We start from the raw sequence: 25,926 nt of genomic DNA, 5'->3' as shown, positions 1-25,926 counted from the left end.
TGTTAGTAAATATAGTTATAAGCGTAGCACTAAAAAATGGTAACAAAAATCGAAGAACAAATCATTTTGGAATTCTTCTGATTTATAAAGCAGGTAAGTGCTAATTTTTAAAAAATAAAAAATTTTACTTTAAAATGATTTTTTTCTTATTTGATGATAGTTTTCTATAGAATGGTTTTCTACGTCCGATTATGAATCAAAAAAGAAAAAAACATGAAAGTTGTTTACTTTAATGTAAGGAATTTTCAGAATTGGCTTTTTCTTTTTTGCTTTGTATCGTAAGCATTCTTTATTTTGCGTTTTTTAGTTTTTAAATAATGATTTTTATTAAAACTTAAAATTTGTTGATAAAAATTGTTGTCAAAAAACTTTTTTTACAAAATTAAATTATAAAAAATTATGAAGCTTATGTATATATTTTGCTTATTTTAATGTTTGAAGTAATATGATTCTTAAAATTATGGAATGTAAAGTTTAAATAGGCCTTTCAGGTTATATCATTAAATTTAGTAAAACTATTTCTCAGGCATTAGGTTTTAACTCTAATAAGAAGATATAGATTTTTTTCTGTTTATTTACAAATATTTTTCAGATGTGTTTTGGATGTTCCATCTTTAAAAAAAATAGATACATGTTGCTTTCGGTTGCATAAGAAAGGATATCAAACATTTTTCTTTTGTAAATTTAATAAGCCACGATAAAGAAGGAACGTTACAATGCTGCACGCTACATTAAAGACGTCTCCAGAGTAACTGAATGACTGTTCATATAGAAATTGCAGGTATTCGTCTCATACAACAACGCCCCCTATAGTTTGTTGCGATAGCGAATACTTTAGCAGTTGGGTGTAACAGTTTAAAATGGATTTATTTTCATGCTGATTAATGCGAATTATCGTGAATATTTAATTTAATTTCAGTTTGTTTTGATAATTGTCATTTTTGCTGACTTTACATTAATTTGTTTTTCTAAAAGACATTTTTCTAGAGAAACAGTTTAAAAAAACAAAGCAAGATGCCACTTTAAATAGTTTTCACCATGCTTTCTCATACCTCACGAAAATTTGTCTCATTACAAACAATGAACACGAAGAGCTGTAAGTAGAAACCCAGTTTTTCCACAAGTATGTTGCTAATAGTAATACTTAAAAACTTTTTCAAAATTTAATTTATAGCTACTGAAAGATTCTAAAATGTAAGTTATATTTAATATCCTATTATAAATATTTGTTAATACCGATTTTTATTCTGCTTTTAATTATCAATATATTCAAAAAATTAAAAATAAAGCATGATTTAATGAAAATATTCTTAGGATATAACTTTGCACTATCCTTATCGGAAGGATTTATCTATTTTTATCTTTTTTTAAGCTTGGCGAAAAAAATGGTGCCTTGCAAAAACTAAAATATACCGAGAAAAATTTAGAAAAGCCGTGATATAAAGATGCCATTAAACAAAATAATGTGATATGTTCTAGACACAAAATATACTAGAATCCTCTTTGTCCTATTTATCCGAGTACTATTTAGTAATTGAAATTTCTGTAAAATTTACCAACTCGTTTTTATTTGTATTTATACTTCGTTTAGTTTATAATTCTGAAGTGTTTATTACTCTGTTGGGTCCCAACTCATTAAAGATCCCGAGCAACCACGTATGTGTGGTAATTACCAAGACAACTGGGTCGCATTTATTGTAAATACTGATTATAAATATGTATGTATATATCAGTTTTGATTTGATTATTGTCTTAATATTTGTAATCTTGTTTCTCAATGATTTATTACCTATGTTAATATATTTTACTTGTAAATAGATGTTTCTTGATTCTGACTATATTTAACTTTGAATTTTGACAGCCCCTTTACACTCCAATTCATTTCAATTATATTTGTGATTTTTAATATAAGACCAATCGATCAATTCGCGCCAAATCGCCGAGATATACTAAATTTCCAACGTTATACGCTTATTCGGTACTACTTGGTATCTGGAGGTCATAAAAAATTTGAAACAATCTAGATTTTAATTTATTAAAAAGGCACAGATAGAGTGATTATAAAATAACTTTGCAGCTATTTTATAACTGCTGTGCATATCATTTGAGTGCACGAAATATACATATAAAATGATAATGAATATAATTTAAATATGAAAAGCTTTTAGTTATTCTATGTCAGAATTGAAAATTTTTTATTGCTCAACGTATTTTATTATAGAGAAAATTATTGGGAGGAGAATTCTGATTTTTTATGGTAACAACTTTAGGGAATGAAAAATAACCTTACTTCGTTTGAAATTTCTAATTCATGTGAAGTTATTCGATAGTAAGGTTACATTTTCAAAAAGACGAATCTCAATCAACTCCAATATCACGATATATTGCTCATGGGCTGCAATAGTGGCACAACTAAAAGAAACACGCGTTTTTGACAAAGAACAGGTGCAAATATGAAAATACACATTCTTTTCAGCAGCAATACTCAACCACTCATAATTCAACTTGAAGGTAATCTTCGTTTAAGCAAACTAAAGCATTTCTTATGCATTTTTCTTTGCAATGAAAACTTTAAATCCACTTGTCTCAAAACTTGATTTTTTGAGTTGTGACACTATTGCATCCCATGAGCGATATTTTGCGCTCTATCGATAATTATTACCATAGCATGTTAGGTGGATAAAAATGCAGACGAAGCTATTTAAAAAGAATCGAGCAAACAATTTCGATAATTAGTGTGCATTAAAAAGCAGAAGGCGTAACTTTTAGTATAATTAAAATAATCCGGTAAAGATATTAAGAAATAAAAACTAGGGTTAAAGGATTTAGGAGAAAAGGGTGAGTTGAGCTAAATTAGATCGTGAAGCGATATGTAGATAGGTACTTTATTTAGATCACACTAGAGCTGCACAATGGGCTATTGGAGACATTCTAAGAAGCATCCCTGCGGATGATCCGAAGACATGCATCACAATTTTGCGAGGCCACTTCCCCCATTTAGACATAGATCTGAGGAGGAAGGAAATTTCCTCCTGATCCCTGTACCCATGGTACTGCTCAGCGACCGATCTCAGGACTTTCAATTTCGCAGATTTTACGAGCACATATATCACATGCACTCCGGGGGGGGGATCTTATCAGAATCGAGGATTAAACCCCGGACCGAAGTCCGATTCACTAACCACTGCGCTTCCACGACATATACAGAACAACGCCAGCAGTTTCTGGGGTTAACTAGCAATAGCGAGCTGGTGGCATAGCCCTAAAGATCTTAAAAAATCTAATTAATATTAATGACTTAATCTATTTGACTGAGTGAAAAAAAGTTATAAGTACTAACAATAAGTTTATGGAAATTTGATAATTTTTTATCACTTCAACAACGGCGCCAAACGTCAGATGTACACTATCCCCGGAAAGAAAATCGTATTGCCTGGCTATCACGAAAACTTCTCTAGTCACCAAACTCAAGTGCTGAAGGTAATTATGGTTACGAAAACAAATAATTTCGAACATGGGTGTAGAGTTACTCATTAGTTTAGGTTAGGAGAGTTAATAGCAACATCAGACTTTAACGGAAACAGAAAAAATAGAATGTCCAGCTCTCATGATAACTGAACATTCTTATTCTGTTTCCGGGACGAGGAGAGAGGGTTAAAAAACAACAAGCTTGCACCCTTTCAATTACATACCCTTTATAGTGAAAATCATATCTTTTGCAAGGGGGGAAAAGTTTGGTTTGTATGTATGCATTTTTCTTGAAACATACAGTGGGCAGAATTATGAACTGTAAACTAATATATGAACTGGAGTATTAGGTAATTAATATACTATTATGGGTACAGTGGTGCTAACTCCCCCCCAAAACTGAACAGTATTAAAATTTCTTGTTACAGTCAACCTGAAAGCTATATTTGCTCTAAACTATATGTAAATATTTTATCTATTATTCTGGTTGCAAACTATATTTATTTTGGAATTGCAACATCTTATTTTTGTAGGTAGTATGGATCCAAATTCCATTGGCATGTCTATAGTTCAGAAAAAAAGAAAATTTCAAGTTAAAAGAAGACATGATGATACAATCTTCCAAGCACCAAAATCAAAAGCGGCGAAGAAAGAATTTATTAGAAAGGAAACTAAGTCTTCATCGAAAAAGACTCAAAATGGGAAAAAAGCCAAACCAATACCTAAAACTCTGAAGAAAAGCAACAGAAAGCAATTGAAGAAAACAAAGAAGCAAGCATCACCGAGTATATCGGATTTTAGTTCTGAATCAGAATATGACTGTCCAAACTTCAAATTTAGAGCATATTTTTCTTGAATCTCATCTTTCATGCGATTTCAAATGAATGAGTAGTAACCTATTTAACTAACCGCTTATAAAATTCGAGGTTTTTCTACGTAAAATAAAGTTATGTTTTTTATTATTTTTACAACTTTTTATTTTCTATATTTCAAATATTTATATTTCTGTGATATTCCTATACTGCCTTCACATATGATATGCTTTCATCAAGCTCTGCGCATGGGAAGTAACTATCGTGTCGTCATCATTGACAAAAGTTATTTAAGCCGCTGACTGATTTTTCAGCTGGGAACCGATTCTTTCTGTGCTGCTCAAAGCAAGGCATGAACCAATACGAGGTTAGGAAGAGGAGTTCCGTCTTTTAAACAGAAGCATTCGTAGCTCATATGTTTTGTAGTTTTAGACATACTTATTTACTATTATCTATTGTTATAATACATGTATTTTCTTCAATTTGAAGGATTTCACTATTGGAAAAATTTAATAATTTTAATTAATACTTTATGGTAAGGTTAAACTGGAAATACATTGGTAAAAGAAATTAAGAGAATTTGCAGACTTGGTCGATTATCTCAATGATATAATACAAAATAAATAACCATTCAAAAATTGTAATACACGCGTATGATCTTACGTAACACTCGTTAGAGTCGGAAGGTATGAAACAGCGGTAGCAGAATAAACAAAAAAAAAAGGGATTTATAGGGGGTATGATCCCTTCATACAGATATACAGGCCTTGCAGCGTGATTTCGCATTTGAAACAACACAGTTAATCATTTCCTGTGGCAATTGTTTAAACTTGTTCATCAAAGCTGTATGGTTCTCGGATGGTGGTGGCGAGTTGAAATTGTGCTCCTTAGAGAGTCCCAGACGTGCTCTATAGGGTAGAGGTTCAGAGACTTGGCTAGTCAATCCATCCGGCGAATATCCTCACTCTCTAGAAATTCGTCCACCAGAAGAGCTCTGTGTGGCCCCGCGTTATCGTCCATTAAAATGAACTCAGGGCCAACTGCACCCCTGAAAAAGCGAACATGGGGCTCTCTAGATAAATCCGATATCTTGGAACTGTTTCCATAAGTTACACACGACACTGGGCGTTAAGTTGAGCTCTCTACAAATCTGGATTCGAGATGGGCCTGCTTCTAGCCTCCCTAAAATTCGCCACCTCATTCCATCATCTAAGCGTTGGTGGTTACTCGTTCTTACTGTTATAATTTGAATTTCACCTATTGCTGCAAAATAACACCAAGAAATTCACCGAGGTGCTCTTGAAAACGAAATGCGTTTTAACTTATGCCACTTATTAAGCCTGTTTCTCTACTGGCTCCGCCTACACACACATGTACGCTTACGTATTTTGTGTACAAGATTTGTATTTTCGTCTAGAAGTAGGGGTTTACATTCAGTTGAGTTCTTTTCATGAAATTCGATAAAATATGAAAATTCTCTTAATTTATTTCACCATATTCTTGAATTTATTTTCTTTTTGAAACTTTTTGTATTTGAAAAAAGTGTTAAATAATTTATACAGTTGTGGGCGAATTGGACAAAGAAAAGAAAAAAAAAGCCCAATAAAATTTCGAAATGAAACTGTAATTGGTTTGGTATATTTTCCCAACTAGTTTCTTCATTTTCGAACAGTAGTTGAACCCACAATTTAGCATTGATTTTCATACACGGCAATATTTTTACATGCATTACTTTTTCAGTTCTGTTACTTGTTTACTCTTACTTGCTATTTTGTAACTTTTTATGGAACAAGTATTTGTAAAGAGAAAGAAATTGTTAAATTTTTCTGAAATTTTTTTTAAAGTTTTTGAATTTATTGTTTTTTCTTAATTAATAAATTTAATGTATCATAAATTCTTTAACAGCAACTTTTTTTCCAAAAAAAAAGAAGAAAGAAAGAAAAAGAAAAAAACGACGATTTTCTAAAGGGGTGAAGGCGGCTCTTTTGAACACTCAATGACTTTTTCGCAAAAGTTGTCAAGTTCTAGTAGTATTGGAACAAGCTTTATCTATTTTCTAAGAATCAGCTGTGAAAACCTGATAGCTCAAAAAGTTTGAATGAAAAAGTTAGAGAACGGGAAAAATGTGCATTTAAATACTGTAAACTACGTTAAATGTGTGTGTACTATTTTCCTGTTCTGCATGAGTTATGTTTTTATACTTGTGAGTTTCGACGGCTTGTTTCCACAAACATGTTCTTTTTGGAAATATTCCTAAGCAATAGCCGATAAGACATGGATAGAATGCGAGTTATTGGTCTTAAAGATTCGGATCCGTCACTTTTTAATATTTCTTTTTTATTTTATTTTCAATTTTATTTATTTATTTATTTATTCGACAAGAGACTGTAGTTTTCCTGCATTTAACTTATTCTAAAAAAAAAGTACGTTGCATATACTGATACTGCTTAATTTGGTTAGAGATGATGAGTAGAGAAGGCTCAATGTTTTTTTCAAAAAAAGAATTATGTGCGCTAGTACTTTAGATTTGAAAAATGCTTTAACCCATTTATTTAAGTTTGACAAGCAATATTTTTGCCTTTATTTTTAAATAATTGCAATAATTTATTTGATGTAATCAAACTTTTTTTGTAATTTCTTTTTTTTTGCATTTAAGTTTCAAAATATAAAAATTATGCTTTATTTAATTGAAATATAGTATGTATTACTACGACGAATTGCGCTTGTGATGAATTGAACCCACAACTATTTGTTTTTGTGACGAATTGTGTCCACTTTGAATTGTCGCTGCGAAGAATTGGCCAACGATAAATTCTTACCATGACGAACTGTGCGCAAAAAACTATACAGTATCATTTTATTGAACGTTATTTAATTCCACTTTATTTTAGATTTTTTTAAAACTAAATTTTAAAACAAGTTTTTAAAAGAAATTTGGGATGACTATTCAGATGTGGAATAACTAACGTAAGTCTTTGGTATGGTTTAGAGACACCTGATAGTCAAGGGCGGCGCCAGTAGGGGGTCAGGGGGGGGCAATTGCACCCCTGTCGGGAATGGCCAGTCCCCCCCATCGGGAAAAATTTAGAGTCTCGTCGGGAAAATAGTCTCTTCACATTTTTTTGAAATAATGTCAAAAAATGCCTAATAAAAATTTTTGTAGTTAATTTTTTATTTATTTGCTTTTAAGAATTAGTAACAAAAATTAGCAAAATATATTGTAAATTCTATGTAATTGTAGTTTCATTGCACTTCTTGTAACTTTGCCCATACATTGTTAAACTAGAGACCGGATGCGATTAGACATGGTTGAAATTAGCGACTTTTCGAAGTCCCTTAGGAATCCTTTCCCACAGACACATCTTCATTTTCTTGGAACAAAAGCCTGGGGACAGAAAGAGACGCAGGTCCTGTTCGTTACAAATTCTTTTTTTTTATGTAATGTGTTTATCAATGGCTTATGGGATCACATAATTGCTTTTTGAAATTTTCTAGTAAAATGAAAGTATAAGGAAAAAAAAATATTTCCAATTTTTTTAATACTTATAAATGAGGAAAATCATTTACTTATTCGGATTCAAGGCTTATATTTTAATCAACGCAATAAATATGCAGTCGAAAAAAAAGAAAAACAGTAACAAAATTTTTAATTTTTAATTTTTTTTTATTGCCTTAGTAGTAAAAAGATTGTTGATTGATTCAGAAAAACAATTAAACTGTTCGTATTCAATATCTTTAAATATATATATTAATCAACATAACAGATTCTCATTGACTTATTTTATGTACAGTGTATGAAATGGAAAAAGGGAACACCTTGATTAACTTTTGATTTAATCATATTTTCACGTACAAAGAGTCAATACCATATTTTAAGTTGCGAAAATGAACAGAAAAGCTCATTCTGTTCTTGATAAACTTACAAGTTTGTCTATAGTTTTAGGCTTTTAATTTTCAAAATGAGGAAACAGCTGCAATCTGGAAGATATGGTCTTCTGAAGTTATGGCAGAGAGAGAGAGAGTTGGAAAGTTTGGGTCTTTTAATTTTAACTTCACTCTTCGATTATAGCCTATTATCTCGAGAACTTTTTGAGTGTATTGAAAAATGTTTGCATAAAATTACGAAAAACATTTTATGCACAAATTTTAAGCAAAATTAATTTTAAATAATTATTTGTTATTTTTTANGATTATAGCCTATTATCTCGAGAACTTTTTGAGTGTATTGAAAAATGTTTGCATAAAATTACGAAAAAAATTTGATGCACAAATTTTAAGCAAAATTAATTTTAAATAATTATTTGTTATTTTTTATTAGTTTATTAAATAGTAGTAAAATGTATTGAATTGCATGTTCTACATATTTTTACATCCTCTTAATTTCAAAATACAATTCAGTGCAATCGATCAATTAGTTTCTGAGTTATCAAATTTTAAAAAAGTCAGTTTGCTTAAAATTTTACTTATCTCGAATTATTTAATCGACTTCATTCAAATTTTGTATTTTACACTTTAAAATTACCTTCCATAAAATTATATAAAAATGTGTATATTTTTCTAATTTATTTTATTTTATCCGTCGTTGAATAACCGACCCAATTTTCTGGTTTATGACTACTAATGTTCAAAGGTATTCTTTGGCCAAGTTCAACTCCGTAGCCTTGTAATTTTGAACCAATCCAGAAGACAAGGAAACTCCTGGATAAGTACCCCCAGAGATATTTATTTGTTATGGGAACATGGAGGACTTTGCGACTCGACATATTTAACGTGCATCAGTCGCCATTACACGGGGATTTCAAAAATCGGGATTCAGAATTTTTCCAACGCATATTATAAATAAAAATATAAAAAATATTAAATATATATTTTTATAACTATTTAAAATTATATTTTTTGCATGACATTACCTTTGGAAAAACGAATTCTTGAAATTGTATGAAATTTTTTTCGATTCAATCAAAACGCAAAACGTTCTTGAGATATGACGAGATTGAGATACTATCATCATTATCATTGAGCCATTATTTCGAAGCCATTACTATGCAATTACTATGAAATTAGCAAAGGAGGACAAAATGAAAGACGTTCTTATTTATTTATATCTGATATTAATATTGAAAGTGAACATAATTTCACCTTATTTTCCTCTTTCAATCATAATCCTTAAAATTATCAAAGCATATATATATGGATAACCACCAGCTAAATTACCTTTCTATATAAAAATGAAAAATTATTTTGCTACTATCAGCAATATTGACATATACTTCAAATGAATGTACAGTGCGCAAAAAAATAAAGCGCAAAAAAATAAATGGACCCACCGGAATAAATTTTAATCTTAAGTTCGGTTCTTAATGTTCTAGAACTCATTCTTAATGGTACGAGAGGGTGACATCAAATCAGAGCAGTTTTTAAGGATGGGCCCAGGGCCACCGAAAAGTCTAAAATCTCATTGCATTAATTTTTTTTTTAAAAATTCTAACTCATTTATTATTTATAACTCAAGAGGGCCCACAGATCCCACTTTTTNTTCAAAATCTAATCGAAGTGCTTACAAACATAAAATAATTGTTATTCTTCACTTTTCTAACCAAAAGAGCAATAAAACGCTTTTTCTACTGATGAAAATATCCCCACTTTCGTAGCTACCACCCACAGAGTTGTTAAATAGCCTCCTCACTTTACACTGTGAGAATATGTTTTTAGCTTCTTGATATTGCCTAGGGGCTCTTTTCTCCTAACTTCGGAAATATCAGATATCCACAGAAACACCCTTTTGTTTGATTTCTGGTCATAAATTTCTAGGAAGAAAACATTTCTAGGGTTGTAAATAGGGGGAGGGTCTTGTTAGAATCTGTCTTGAGATTTCCATAGTGTCTTTAAATTGGGATTCCTTCAATTCGAATTTTTCTCTCTTACAAAATTTAGATTTTTTTTTCTAATTTATTATAAAAGCTTCTTTTTCCTTTAATCATCCTACATGTTTCAACTAGCCTAATTGTTTAGTTTATTTAATTATTGTAGTTGACTTAATTTTGCTATTTTTCAAATCAATCGTAAGAGAATGAAATAGGAATTTCTACATCAAATTTTCGTAGGATATTAAGAAGATATAAATCTTTCATGTTGGAGGTAAGCAAATATGTCTATTAAATCAATTTTGGTAAATCAATTTGATTTTAGGGAAAACGTGAAAGGTTTGCGCAGTTTTTTATATATAGATTGAATTTTTTTGTTTATTTATTTAAGTGGCGGGCCACTATTTAATTCACTCTTTGACTGGCCTGTTCGTCAAAACTCTTGATTTGGTCTGTTCCGGATAAAATTGACACAACAAATGTAATTTTATTTTAATTTTACCTACTGCTAATAGACAGAAACAACATATGATTTTGTTTGATAGAGCATTGAAATCAAAAAATGATCATCAGCCAAAAAAATGTTTAAACATGAGAAAAAAATTTTTTGAAGCTCCTGTATAACCAAATTTTCCATGCTTCCCTTAAATATGAAAAATGTTTAATTTGTAATATTATATTTCGTACACGAAAGTTAGTTAGCTTATGATTTTAGTGTTTATTGATCATATTTGTTTCTATTTTTAACTCCTTTTTGTTGTTATTATGTGCTTAAAGTTAATAAGGCTTCTCAATTCTTTTATTAATAAGGCTTCTAAATTTCCTAATCAAAGTCGAAAGAATTTCTTAAAATTATAAATCGAAACTATATATGAAATTTTGACAGCTTTGTTTTTATTTTAAACGTGTGCATTTAATTTAATGAAATAAAAGTAAATAAAAAAATGGAAAAATATAAATAAATGACTGAATAAAATAAAAAACTTCGTTGTCATATCATCTTTTAAATAATTTGAGTATTAATAAATTATTTAAAAATAAGTAAATTTTTTAGTTTAAAAGGTAAAAAAATTTTTGATTTGTTTAAAAGGTAATTATGCTCCATCTTTCGATCATGAGACTATTTAATATCTGTTCCTAAGGATCAGAATTCTTCCTTATTTTACTTTATAGGAAAAAAGATATATACTTAATACTTTCATGTGATATGCTGCAATTTTAAAAACCTAAAAGATTATTGAAATTGACAATTCAAAAAACAATTAATACTTTAGCAATTAATACGCAAAAAAGTAGTAAAAAAATAACTGTCGCAAACAAATTAATATTTAGCAAGGACGGAACAAAAATGATATCAAAATATGCTGAATCACTAGTGAGTCAGGTGGGATGAAAGACATCGAAACCAATTTGATTGAATATTAAAACTAGAAGGTGTTTCTAAAATCCGAAAATCAATCAGGTTTCAGTTTTTTTTATCACAAANCAAAAATGATATCAAAATATGCTGAATCACTAGTGAGACAGGTGGGATGAAAGACATCGAAACCAATTTGATTGAATAGTAAAACTAGAAGGTGTTTCTAAAATCCGGAAATCAATCAGGTTTCTGTTTTTTTTGTCACAAAATTTATCAGGGGCTATTCGTTAGATTTCAATGTGGGTTACGTTTTTTCTTTGATTGAATATTAAGCATTAACAAATATTTGTCTTTTAAAACCTTTCTTTCTATAATGAAAATAATTATTTAATTATAATTTTAAAACTAATTTCTAATTGATATAAAGCTTTAGTGTGTTCCATTGATATATTAAATGTCTTCTATCGGCGGAACCCCGACATTACGATTAAAGTTTATTAAGTTAATTACGAACATTATAACCTAAGAACAGACTATTTTTAAAATATTTAATTAGAGTAATGTTCAATTTATAATTAACATTATGTCACGAACTTTATCAGGGACTATTCGTTAGATTTCAATATGGTTTATATTTTTTCTTAGATTAAATATTAAACATTAACAAATATTTGTGTTTTAAAACCTTTCACTCTATAATAATTATTAATTCCATATTCATTCTATAATAATCTTATAATAATTATTCTATAATTTTAATTCTAAAACTAATAGCTAATTGATATAAAGCTTTAGTGCGTACCATTGATGTATTAAATGTCTTCCATCGGCGGAGCCCCGACATTACGATTAAAGCTTATTAAAGTAATTACGAATATTATAACCTAAAAGCAGACTATTTTTAAAATATTTAATTCGAGGAATGTAGATTTTTCCTCGTTTTACCATTTTCAATCTTAAATAAGGTTTTATATCCGACAGTTAAGTTTGCAGTCCTTGAGTTATATCTAATCTAGTTTTGAATAATTTTTGGTATATATACATAAGCTGAAAATGAATAAGATAAGCCGAATTATGGTTTACTTCTAAATGAACTGATCAATTTGGAAAGCATTTTTCAAGAATGTTAAGTATCCAAATGACTTAATTTATTGAATTTAAAAAAAAATTTTAAAAAATATCCGCAAGGCAGGTTTGTATATTTGGGGCTGATGATTATGAAATCTAACACAAAACTGTGAGATCGGGGGCTCTATTCCAGCTGATGGCAGTTTTTAATTATTATTTCTTAATACTGAAAAATGTTTTTCTTATTTTTTTAAGTACGCATGTTAATAACTAATAATTTAACAATTATTTAAAAAACTGGAAGGCTCCGCTACCTGTTCATTTTGCTCACTAACCCTCGTGGTTGCTTCTGCATTCATTGCAGGTTAAGAGGAAAAACGGTTTATTTCCTTTTATTTCTACAAAAATTACGGTTGAATTACCATTTACATTTTGAAGATGATTAAATTTAAGCTAATCAATAAAATTGGTAAATTGGTATCTGCTGCAGAGTTATTACTCAATAAAGTTGGACTCATGGGATAGAGCATTCTCCTCCGAATGAGCCGCACCGAGTTCGAATCCCAGTGATGGCTGATCGATATGAATTCCACACCCGGCTTTTACCGACCACAGTGCTGACGTGAAATATCCTCAGTGGTAGGCGGATCTTGGATTAGAGTTCCCTTGGTATCAGATTAACCGTGGGAGGATTTCGTGGTTTTTCTCTCCATGTAACTCAAATGCGGGCTAGTTCCATCAAAACATCCTCCACGAAGGCAAAAATTTCTTCCACTACTTGATCCAGGAGTTCTCTTGTCTGCTGGATTGGGTTCAAAATTACAAGGTTACGGAGTTAAACATTAGTAGTAGTAAACTCGAAATCAGGTGGGCTGCTCAATGACTGTTATAAAATAAACTAATAATTTAGCCACGATAGCTTGGTTGATGATAGGGCTATGGACTCGTGTTCGTGAGAATGGGAGTTCGAATTGAGCCAGCCCAATCATAAAATGGTGACTGGTGCATGTTAAATCTGTCGGGGTCATAAACTCCTCCAAGTTCTCTTAACAATTCAATACCTCTGGGTATTGATCCAGGAGTTTCCTTGTCTTCTGGATCGGTTTTAAAATTTCAAGGCTACGTAGTTAAACATTGACTCAAGATTGAGTCAGCCTTTCAACGGCGATTATAAAAAAAACAACTAATAATCAAACCGTATTTTCTTGTATTTTTTATAACTCCTTGCATATTTTCTACACACCTTCATAATTTTATGTTTCAAAATGTAACAGATTTTGATCTGCAAAGCAAAATGTATGTCTTACAGGAAATTGATTTTGATGATGTGATAGAAGATTCGCCTCTCAAAAAGCGCGAAAAGTATAGTTACCTTAAATTTTCGATAAAAATAATGTATATAATATTTTATAATTAATTTATATGTTTTTCACTCTTAAAATTAAAAAAAAATTTAAAAATTACTCAAAAAAAATATTTTTTCTCTAAATTTACTAAAACGGCTCTGCATCAAATATACTAATTAATTAGTCCAAACAATATTTTAAGTTAGAAAATTAGACATAAAATCATTATCCGATTAGACATACCTTTTTTTCGACGGATTCGGATTTCTGACCCCTAAAATATAGTAGTTTTAATCTAGAAATATTGTTTTATTAGTTTTTTCAAGAACGCGCTTGAAAGTTGGCACCCTTTAATGTTAACTTTAGTTTTTGCGTATTTCACTATAGCCCAATTTTTTTGTAAGCGAATTGAAGAAGTTTTGCATACAATTCCAATCTGATCAATCAATTCATAGTCCTTTTCTAAAGATAATTTCATGCAAAATAAAACTTTTAGTAAACATTTATTTATTCACTTATTTTACTTTATTTAAGGGAAGTCGGGAAACTTAAGAAATGTAATGTGTACAATTTTTTCATCATTTGCAATTTTAAATGTCAAAATACAAAATTTAAGCAAAATTTGTCGAATAAGTCCTGAGAAATAAAAAAAAAACTCATATTTTTCGAAATTTGGTCCCTTAACTTCTTAATTTTTTAGTGTCCATTTTTTGTGACTTAAATTTCGTAACTATGAAAGTAAATTTAAATCGTAGGAAGAAAGAATGTTTCGCGTTGATATGTGGTAAACAATAATTAACTGTGTGAAAGGTTATTCGTTGCAGGCGTATGTCAATATGTAAAAAGCTTTTGCAGGGCGAAACAGAAATCTTTTGCAGAAAAACGAAAACATAGGCAGACAAACAGCAGCCATGTGTGGCAATTTTTTTTTAAATGTAAGGTAGTTAATATCTGCTTATCGGTCGCAAATTTAAAATTTGTAAATTGAAAAATAATTATAAATTTAATATATATTGTTTGAATCTTATATTTTAAGCCGATGGACAAACTCTTTTTCTCAAATGGAGAAATTAGCATTTTGCCGGATGTTCACTTTAAAAGCGTCTTTGAAAAGAAAAAGGAGTCGCAAGGAGAAATTTTAAAAGTCTCTTTGTATTTATTTACAATATATATTAACGTCGAATCCCCTGATAAAAATAGCCTTTCTTTGTCCGTAAAATTATACTATGTAACAATTAAAAAAATTCGAATTTTGCAATTTTATGGGCATAACCATTTCGAAGTTCGTTCAAAGCGGGGCATGATATCTTTAGATACAATACATGGATGCAAAAAATTTACTTAAAACTTTATTTGCAAAACATTTAAATGATTCAAAAGCCAATCGATGCATATAAAAGTAACATTACAAATCAAAATGTTCTTTAAATGTTTTGTTAAATGTGCATAAAATTTCAAATTTTTATAACGAATAATTTTTGCGCTACAAGATTAAGAAGCGTAGAATTTCTTTGAAATAGCGGTTACTGCTACAACTATTTTCCTTTATTACGGAAGTAATTTTTACACTTACAATGTATTGTAAATTGCACCATACAGTACAAAATACATCGATAGCAGAAAAAAAAAATTAGATTTAAATTTGCATTAAAAGGAATCTGCACATTATGGTATCAATATTTGTGATTTCAGATTCTTAGAAACACACTTGAAAAATATGATGCGAGAAAAAAATTTAAAGTATAAAATTCGTTTTAATTTAAATACTTTGAGTTAATTTGCTTGAGCCCCCCTGTCGGGGGAGACTTGACCCCTTGTCGGGCAAAGTCTGGCGCCATCCTTGCTGATAGTAGTGAATTTAATTGATTTTTCGTTTGACTTCTTTTATGTTTAGTAGCATTTGTTATTGCAGCTTCTGTTGAACAAGGGATATTTCATAATTGTTTTGACGTTATATAAAAGAAAAATATCTTCTTGGGTTTTTTTTTTTAATTATCCGACAAACCGATAGCCGTAAATACATAATTTGAGCGAAATTGATCCAAAGTAGAAGCTTAAAAAAAGTCGGATATTTCAAAAGTCGATTTCCCTGAAACTATTCGACCAATTGTATTCAAATTTTGTTCAACGGCGCAGAAAATTATACTCTTTAAAATGATGTAAAAATGTGAATACCTTACTCATCAAATTTTTTCCGAATATTACTTAAAAAATAATAAATAATTGTAAAAATTTTTTTTCAGCATGGAATTGTTTTTGGATAAATAAATTTCATAATTGTGAGCAAAAATGTTTCGATACGCTTTCAAAGTTTTCGAGATATGACGGAACACTAAAAAAAGGGGATCTCGGCCAGTTTTTCCTCACCAAACTATTGGGACATTATTTCCCAGATTACGGCTATCCCGAGGTATTTGAAGGGTAAGGTGCGAGAAATGGTTATTCAGAGAATTTATCTTCTTTTGTCTGATCTAATGTCTGATTTCGTTACTAAAGATATCGACTGTACTAGTTAATTAGTGCATTGGATATCAAGAAATAGTAAGTAATACAACTTCCTATGCTTTTGTTGGCAAACATAAAAATTTAAAAAAAAATCCGATTTAAATATCCGATAAATCTGATTTTTTATTTAGTGATTTTTAAAAAAAAAAAAATTATGATTTTGCCAATCTTGATATTAAGATTAAATTTACTACCGTCATGTGGGGCTACTTTGGGCAGCGGGTGCTACTTTGCGCAAATTCGAATTCGGCACTTTTCAAGTGCTGCTATTCAGTATTATGTTTTTCTCAAGTTAAAAATGTGTGGAATTTGAGGATAGAAGTCTCCTCTATTACTACAAACATTTTTTCGAATTTTAAAACAATGTCAGAGTGTGTTTTGTTTATCCAATGTCAACAACTTTCCAAGAACATCGGACGTCGAAAAGTGTGCGAGGAAACTTTAGCTGTGAAATGCAAAGACGTTAATAAAACAATTGCAGTAAGTGCAAAATTTTTATTTATATATTAAGAAACAATTATATATCATGTTAGAATGTTAGAATGTATCACAAATAAACGGGAAATGAAAAAAATGCACTGTGGGGCTACTTTGTGCAAAGTTTCTTTCGTTTTTTTTTTCGACAGAAAAATGGTCAGATGTTATAAAAAAAATACCTGGAACGAGAAACTACCGTGATTACACTTTAGAAAAGCTGCAACAATGTTTGCAAGCAGTTACTGGTGGTATGTCGATTGCAGAAGCTTCTCGGAAGTACAAAATCCACATAAATACTATCTCTAATAAAATTCACTAGAAGCACGTGAAACGTTCTGGCAAACTATTATTTTTCTTCTACAAAGATTAATCAAACGATTTAACACATAAAAATATATTTTATACGACATCAGGTGATTTTGACAAAAACTGAAGAGCAAGTTCTGTCTAAGTGTTGTGCACTTCTGACAGAATGGGGTGTACCTTTGCAACTTTTTGATCTAAGGCTCATCACCAAACGATACCTTGACCGCACAAACAAGAAGGTCCCCGATTTCGAAACAATTCTTTCTAAGAAATTTTCTTTTTACGAAAAAATTCTTCATAAAAAAAGGTTTCTTAACGCTGAAAATTATTTTTAAACTAATATCTTTACATATCTTGATGTTTTTGTTATTAAAAATGTCAGCAATTAACTTTTTTAACAATTTTATATCTATATTTTGCTAAAAACATGATTATTAAACTGAATTCCTATCGCTGCACAAAGTGGCCCCACTTGGGGGCTAATTTGTGCAAGGTATGTTTTGACTTATTATTTGTAAATATTACATACAAATAATGCCAATATTGATCAAATTCACTCGTCTGAGTCCAGTTATGAGTATAATATCGATAAATTTTACTATAGTTTGAATTAACATAGTTTTTTTACATGTCAAAGTTCGAAAACTGCGAAATCCTGCACAAAGTAGCCCCACATGACGGTATTTGAAATACGATCGTTAGATATAGAGTTACACAGGGTGCTCTATTTATTTATTTTTTTTTCTGCACTGTGCAAAATTTTTCTATGCAATTTTCAAAATTAATTAAATTGACATTACAGAAAATGACAAAGAAAAAAATCTAAAAATGTTTAATTTTCAGTAAAACGTATCTTAAAAATTACCTTAATGTGTTATAATAGTGAATTTTAAAGTTTTTGCAGTGTGAATGTTAAACACTCTTATCGCTCCTGAATTTGTGAAGTTATCTAATAACATAAACTGCAAAGCTCAAATCTAAATCCTTATTCAAGCAAAGCTCTTACAATCCAATTCGGTTTGTTCCAGTTAGACTTCTTATTTCCTTCTTACAATTTTTTTTAAATCTTTCATTGTTACAAGAATAGCCAGAGAACAGTAAAGACGCCTAATAAATAATTTATTCGGCACAAAATTCTTACACGTTTTTCTATCTCATTCTTGCTTTGATAATTTTATTGTTACCTGTAGGCAGATCCTGTAATAAATTTATGTCACATTATATATTGTTCCATCACTTCAGAACTTTTCCATAAACTTGTCCTAACTGACATCTATTTTTTTAGGAAGAAGGGAGGGAAAAAGTAATAATAATTCGGTAAATTTCATTTTCAGTTTTATTGTGACTCTTGTTATAGCTCAGAAGTGCACAATAAATAAAGTACCAAAAAATAGGTCCTACAATGATATTTAAAAAAAAAATTATATAATATGCAAAACGTCGAAATAATTTGTTCTGCTGGTATCAGTTGTGTGAAGCTGACAATTATAACCAAAAATGTTTTCCCGTGTTTACATATTTAATATAAAAAAGTCTAATTCATAAAACAGTGTTGCTGAAATCATTATTACACATACCTTAAATATTATATTTCGTTCATTATTCATAACTTTTACGGCAACTATCGCTTACAAAAGTAAAATTGAATTCTTTCATATTATAGCACATGTACTGTTCACAAGAAAGCAATACATACATATTTCCCAAAAAATTAAAGTTATAAAAAAATCATTCTTTGATTTTCATTAGCCAAGAACTAACAAATTAATTTAAGTTAAAATAGATTTTAGCATCAAGATAACTTTTTCCTTAAAACTTAAAAACAACTTGATAATGACATGAAATGTACAATAATTATCGAGATTATTAAAAAAATATTTTTTTGCGTAACTTTTACTACTATTTTTGCTATAATATTTTAAATCCTTTAATTTGTGTGACAAGTATAGATAGAAAATTTAAAAAACAAAACGCAAGCAATATGTCTAAAGCTTTGGAGCTAAACTGTTGAGATACTATTTTCCTATGGCTGCTGTTTAAAAGTTTTGAGGTTCTAGAATCCGTAAAAAGTGAGATTTTTCATATTTTAAACTAGTTTTTATGATACGAAAAAAGTGGCTCATGATTGAGCATTTAAACCGGTGAATTCATGGCAAATTACAAAAGTTTCCATATTTTCAAGACCCTGAAGTTGACCAACAAGAGAAAAATTTAACAGACGAATAAAAGTATTTATCGTAAACTAACAATAAAGCAACGATGTGTTTTTGAAATTCGAAACGCTCAAACATCTGAATGCGAATGTGGAAAGATTGGAGTTAATTTCCTTGCTTTTAAAAAGAGAGGGTTCAATGATGCAAGAAATGTCTTCAAACATTTAGGTTAAACTATCTTTATCACTACCTAAATTGACATTAGCATACATTAACTTGACCACTGTACGATAAATAACGTAATTAAATGGGCTCATTATAAATTGGAGGTTTCGTTGAAAATGTCACTCATTTTCAAATACGAATGTTGCCAAATTGTTTTTTTCTTTTTCTTTATAATGTAAAGGGTTAACGGTAGAAGGTAGTTCGTCAACTTATACGTTAAATGATCTTTATCACAATGAAAATTGATGACGTCTTCTCAACAGTATACATTATATCAACCAGATGATAAATAACTTAATTAAGTACTCTTTTAAAATTTTAGGACCTGTTTGAAACTTCCAACGATTCAAATACAATTATTTTATTTTATTTTATATCCGTCGTTGAACAGCTGATCCAGTTTTTGGGTTTATGACTACTAATGTTCAACTCCGTAGCCTTGTAATTTTGAACCAATCCAGAAGACAAGGAAACTCCTGGATCAGTACCCCCAGAGGTTTTGATTTGTTATGGGAACATGGAGGACTTTGAGACTCGACAGATTTAACGTGCACCAGTCACCATTTACTACACGGGGAGTCTTCGGCATGCTGGGATCGAACCCACGAACTCTTGGACATGAGCCTAGCGCCCTTCCGACCAGTAAATAAAATCATTAAAAAGGTTGCTTCTCCCGCCTAATAGAGAAAAGTAGAAGAAGTTTGAAACTTGATTAAGAACTTAAATTGACTTGTTTCAAGAGCTGAAAAATAAGTGTCTATTTTCAAGACTAGCCGAGCGAGAAAGCACAAGAGGGATTCGAAATATAAAACGTAAACTTGCCAATGAAAAATGGAAAAATAAAGGGGAGAAATAATACTGGAAAAAAAACCAGTTCACATCCGAGAGAGAGAGAAAAAAAAAAGATGAAAAACAGAACAAGAGAAACTATAGGGGTCGAGATGGACGAATCAGGGTAAAATGCATTTTTACACGCACGATTTAAATTCATTTCATCAAGATTCCAACAATGTGCAGCAATGAATGATGTCACGTATTCTTGATAACGTACATTGTTCCTTAAGTCAAAATTTTAAAGCGCGTCCAGTTTGTCCGATGTGGGCAAGGTCGCATTAACAAGTGGGATGCGGTTAAAGCCTCAGCAATTATCAAAACCAGTAAGATCCTCAAGAAATTGGATTAATTGGCCTAAAAATGAATTTAAAACCCCATTAGGAGGGGATATTAACAATTTTATAATAAGCCAGTGAAAAAAAAAATGGTAAAGTAACGAGTTCCCTGTGAGGATTAGAAAAAGTGGGACGTTCTGGTCTAGTGAGTTTAGCAAGAGATGAATCAACTATAGAAGGATAAACAGTAAACGAGGCGATGAAATTAGGTTGGAAGCATAAAGAAGAACAAAGGTTTAAAAAATGCAAAAATTTTCCGACATTTAGGATAAACGCGGCAAAGACACGTCGCGTTTCTCCAACCAACGTTAAACCACCTTCATCACGATGAGAACTGACTTTTTCTTCTCATCATACGTTACATATCAAATGAATAATAAAAATAGGCTTAATAAATTTTAGAATCTGATTGAAATTTCAAAAATTAACAAGGTTTGAATTCAATTATTTAAAAATTGGAACTTTTAAAGTAAAGATTTTGTATAATTATTTTCTACCGTGTAAACTAAATTTATCATATCGCAGTTCTTCTCATCAGCACGATAAATAACTTGATTAAATAAGTTTATTAAATTCAAGGATCTGTCTGATCTTCCAAAATTTCTCAAAGTTCAAATAGGAAACATTGAATTTTTTTTTCTGCTTTGAAGATAACGTGTTAACGGTAGTAGAAAAATGTTTTATTTGTAAGTTAAACCATCTTTACTACTAACAATGCCGGAGAGTAAGGACCTTGTCTGCATCTTAAGGTATGCTGATGATGATATCATAAGTATGATATAAGTTAACTAATGGTAAATGTAATTAATTAGATATAATTCAAGGATCTGTATGAAATTACAAACTTTCCCAAAGTTCAAATACGAACATTGAAAAATTGGAATTGTTTTTCCCACCTTTAAAGTAAAAAGTTAACGTTAGTAGAAAATTCTTCAACCTCGTAATTGAAGCAAGTTTAGTCACAATCAAAATAGTCTTTTCTTATCATTGGCATACGTTAATATTATTAATAACTCGATTAAATAGCGGAATTAAACTGGTTACCGTAAATTTCACCTTAAAATTATTTTCATAAGTCTATATAAAATTTCCAAAGTTCAAGGAAATATTCAGGTCCTAATAAACTACTAAAATGAAAAGATAGTTGAATACAAGTTTTCTAAAATGCAAAATACAGTAACTTTCAGATGCGAGTATTGAAATATCAAAGTGTCAACGGAGGTAGAAAGTTTTTTTTTATTCTTGTAATCAAAGTTTAATCATCTTCATTATAATTGAAATGCAATCAAACTTGACTTTGTCTTCTAATCAGCATACCTGTCAAGTTCCTGACAAATAATTTAATAGTCCAAACAGTTTATCGTAAATTATGAACAAATACAACTTCGTCACATTCAAAATGCGAAAAAACTTTCAAATACAAGCATTGTAAAATCCAAGGGTGATCGAAACTCTTTCACCCTGTAATCAGAGTCAAATCTTCTTCATCACTATAATTGAAATGCAATCAAAACTGACTTCTCATCAGCATGTAAACCTGTCAATAACAAAATTTCCAATCAGTTTCTAATAGTTGGAAGGGAATATAGATGATATTAAAAAACTGAATTAATGGATTTAATATGTCATTTAATCTTTGCCCACGTAGTACCATGTTCGATCACAGCGCCATCTCTCGTTCAATCTCATTTCACTTATTAAAAAAATATACTGTTTTTTCTGAACGTAATTTTCCGGCTTACGATTATCTTTCATCAGTCTTATCTCCTTTTATTGGTGACGGCTATGATATTCCAGATTTTACTTAAAGATCTTTGTCTCGGACAGAAAAAAAATCAAATAAATAAATGAAGTAAAATAAAACATTCTACCTTCAAGGGATGTGCTTTTAGCCTACTTTCTTTTCATTCCTTACCCCCTCCCCATTTTTTTCCGAGTTTCATTCTAAAAGAAAAGAATGCGACCTTGTCAAAGTAGGCGATATTTGAACGAAGAAAGGATCACTTCTCATTATAGTTACAAGTACTCCCGGGGGAAAATTTAAACCAGAGAACATTCTTCTCTGTTTCCAACTCACCAAATGTAATTCTGGAATATTGGAGCTTTTTAATCTTCCTTTCTTATTATTTTCTTTGAAGCTCTAATCAGTCATTGTTTAAGTGTCAGAGGAGAGATTTAAATGAAGAAAGCTATCTGCATAGCCATGGAATAAGCTTTACAAAAGGAAAATTCCGCGGATTCCACATTATGATTCCAAAATCTCTGAAACAAAATTATAAGCTTCGCACTTAATTCTGTTTCTCACTTAGTGTCCCCAAAATAATTAAAATAATCGCTGAGAGCAATAATTTATTTCCTTTTTAATGATATAAATTCTCATTACGCAGAAAAGTATGCGTATTTCCCGGTTTTTTCCATGATTTAAAGCAAAGATGACCAGATTTATCGACGGAAAAATCTGTGGAACATTCCTCGAAATATTTTACGATTTGTGACCACTCATTTATTTACGGAAAATATTGATTTATTTATGCAGCAAAGATTTTGTTTATAACTAATTTCATTTGCAGAACCATCGTCATCAAACTTGATTTCATTACTAAGTTTGAAATGTTATATAATATTCTTCCTTTGAATACGTAAACAGTCCCTGACCAAATTATTGGACGCACTCTAAGATTCGGCAGCATCTTTTTGCTCGTTTCGGGCTCAATTTGTCTTCTTACTAATGCGTCATACGCTAGCTTTCGAAACCCTCAATCTTCGTGACATTAGAAAATATTTTAGCATTCACGAGGGGCCTTTACTTCAGCTTTTTCACGTGATGAAAGAGCGTCTTTTTTACTCACGATGAAAATGTTTCAATTGATTATTTATACACTGCACACAAAATAAAAATAAAAAACTCCGTAGTATAAATTTGCGAAACAAATAAACACAGCGCATGAAAACACAAAAACACGCCCGCAACTGAAGCACGCGAGAACACGACTGAAACCGGTTTGCACTTGTTTACTTTCGTTTGCACTTGTTTGCATAAAAAATCTCCTGAATAAAAACCCATTACATGNATAAAAGTATTGCCTAATAAACTCGTGCAAATCATGCAATTAATAAAAAACTACAGTGTGTTTAATAATTTAGAAAGAGACTGTATAACAAATATTTACATGATTGTTTCAATTTGTTTATTTTCAGCTGAAATTATATTAAAACGAGCATGGCGTTTCCGTCTACTAGTTTTAGCATGGTGCTTTTTTGCTTTTCGTTTGTATTCCATGAAAGATAAAACTATTTTGATTAAATAAAACATGCGCATTTCTCTTCTTTTTTTTGTACTTCACAACATATAAAAGTATTATATATTTTCAGTGAAATTCGAGGACATCTGAGGATACAAGTTAAAATATAGGGACATTTTCAGTCCTCAATTGGATTTTGAAACCAATCGAAGTAATGACTGTCTTTAAGATATGAGGACGTCTGGTTACATTAACTTAGAGACTATAACGAAATATTAATTAGACTTGTAAAATTGATGCTGAAAACAATTAGACTGTGATAAATCTTTTTTTGAAAACAATAATTTCATTTCTAAATCTCAGAATCCTTGAATTTATGGTTCTATTTCTTGTTATTATTATTGCTGTTATTATTATTGTTTTAAAAACTTAGACACAGCTATTTCGCATGTTTATAAACACTCTTTCCTTAAGGATTTATCTAAGAGTCAAACCCGAATTTTGAGCAGTAAGACAACACATTTTAATTGCTATTAATTGCTCGAATTTCAACTATTCTCGTAATTCCTTATCATCTATATCTTTCTTTAAATATTAAATATTAACATTATTATTTAATTATTAATAGTTATTCAAATAATTTTTTTCATAGTCTAAACTTTTGAGATTTTGCTACGGTAATTAATAATCTCTTTTTTTTCAGCCGTGTTACAAATTTAAATGGCATTTATTGCCTTATTTGTTACGCTTCTTGGTATAATTTCATTTTTAAATTAATCATAACAGAGGTTCAAATTCTCGTTGACTTACATAACAATATAAGCACGTGCTTTCTAATAGCTTTCAAAATTTACCCACATTATACCTACTTAGAACGAAATTTATTCGCGTAATCTTTACTTGTGTTTTCCCCATTTGAAGAAGAAGAATTATTAAGAACGCTCAATAAACGTTCAGGGAAACTTATTTTTAAGTAGATATATTGTATTATTGATGTATCATTATTTTTTCACGGCCTCTTTCAGTTGCAATACAACGGATACAACTGTAAGCCTCGTGCTTCAAACTACCTGAGAGTCAAAATAGTTTTATTCAATGGCAAAGTTATATCTCTCTCTCGCTCTCTCTGTATGTATATATACACATATATATCAGGCACCAGGCAATTCGTAAATTATATAGAATTTAGCATAATCATCAAAAATGAAAGTGCTTCAGATTTAAAAATTAGGAAAAATCTTGCAAAATACACTCCTCAAAAGTGAAGTTGCAACACCAAGAAATAATGCGCGTAGCGTTATGCAAATTTCAGGAGCGATAGTAGTGAGATGGATATGCAAATGATTAAAAAAACAGACTTATAAAATCATTATAAAGCAATTTATTCAATATCTAATGTGCCTACCTCGGGCAGCTATACAGGCCTCAATCCGGTGAGGCATGCTATCAATGACTCCATTGATGGTTGCCTGAGGTAACCTTTGCCAAGCCACATCCACATCCACTGCTGTGCGCAGATCATTTATGGTTTGCGCCAGTGGTCCTCTGTTCATACCACGTCCAATGAGGTCCCATAGGTGTTCTATGGGATTCAGATCTGGAGAGACTGCCGGCCAGGGAAGGATGTCAAGCGACATGCGGCCTGGTATTGTCTTGCTGGAATACCGTGTTGGGTGCGCCCTGCAACAAGGGCAGAACAACGGGATACACAACTTGTGTGACGTAGCGGTCCGCTGTCAAACTGCCGTGAATATGTACCAGGGGCGTTCTGCGATCAAACATTATGCCACCCCAAACCATGATGCCCGGTGTAGGACCGTTGTGACGCTCGGCGTAATGGGCTGGTTCGTAGCGTTCTCCGGGTCGCCGCCATACCCGTCGACAGCCATCATTTCTCCACAGACAGAAACGAGATTCATCCGTGAACAATA

At 30.7% G+C, this 25,926-nt stretch overlaps 1 long non-coding RNA gene across 1 annotated transcript; it reads left to right on the top strand.

Annotated features, from left to right (window-relative positions):
• Window positions 1–1,108: 1,108 nt before the first annotated feature.
• LOC122268230 (uncharacterized) lies at window positions 1,109–4,432 on the top strand. Its single transcript, XR_001584056.3, has 2 exons — window positions 1,109–1,194; window positions 4,002–4,432. It is a non-coding gene; the product is annotated as an uncharacterized lncRNA (long non-coding RNA).
• The last annotated feature ends 21,494 nt before the right edge of the window (window positions 4,433–25,926 follow it).

Source organism: Parasteatoda tepidariorum, chromosome 10 (genome assembly GCF_043381705.1).
Source record: "Parasteatoda tepidariorum isolate YZ-2023 chromosome 10, CAS_Ptep_4.0, whole genome shotgun sequence".
Taxonomy (NCBI): Eukaryota; Metazoa; Arthropoda; class Arachnida; order Araneae; family Theridiidae; genus Parasteatoda; species Parasteatoda tepidariorum.
This window is presented reverse-complemented; position numbering and strand designations above follow the sequence as displayed.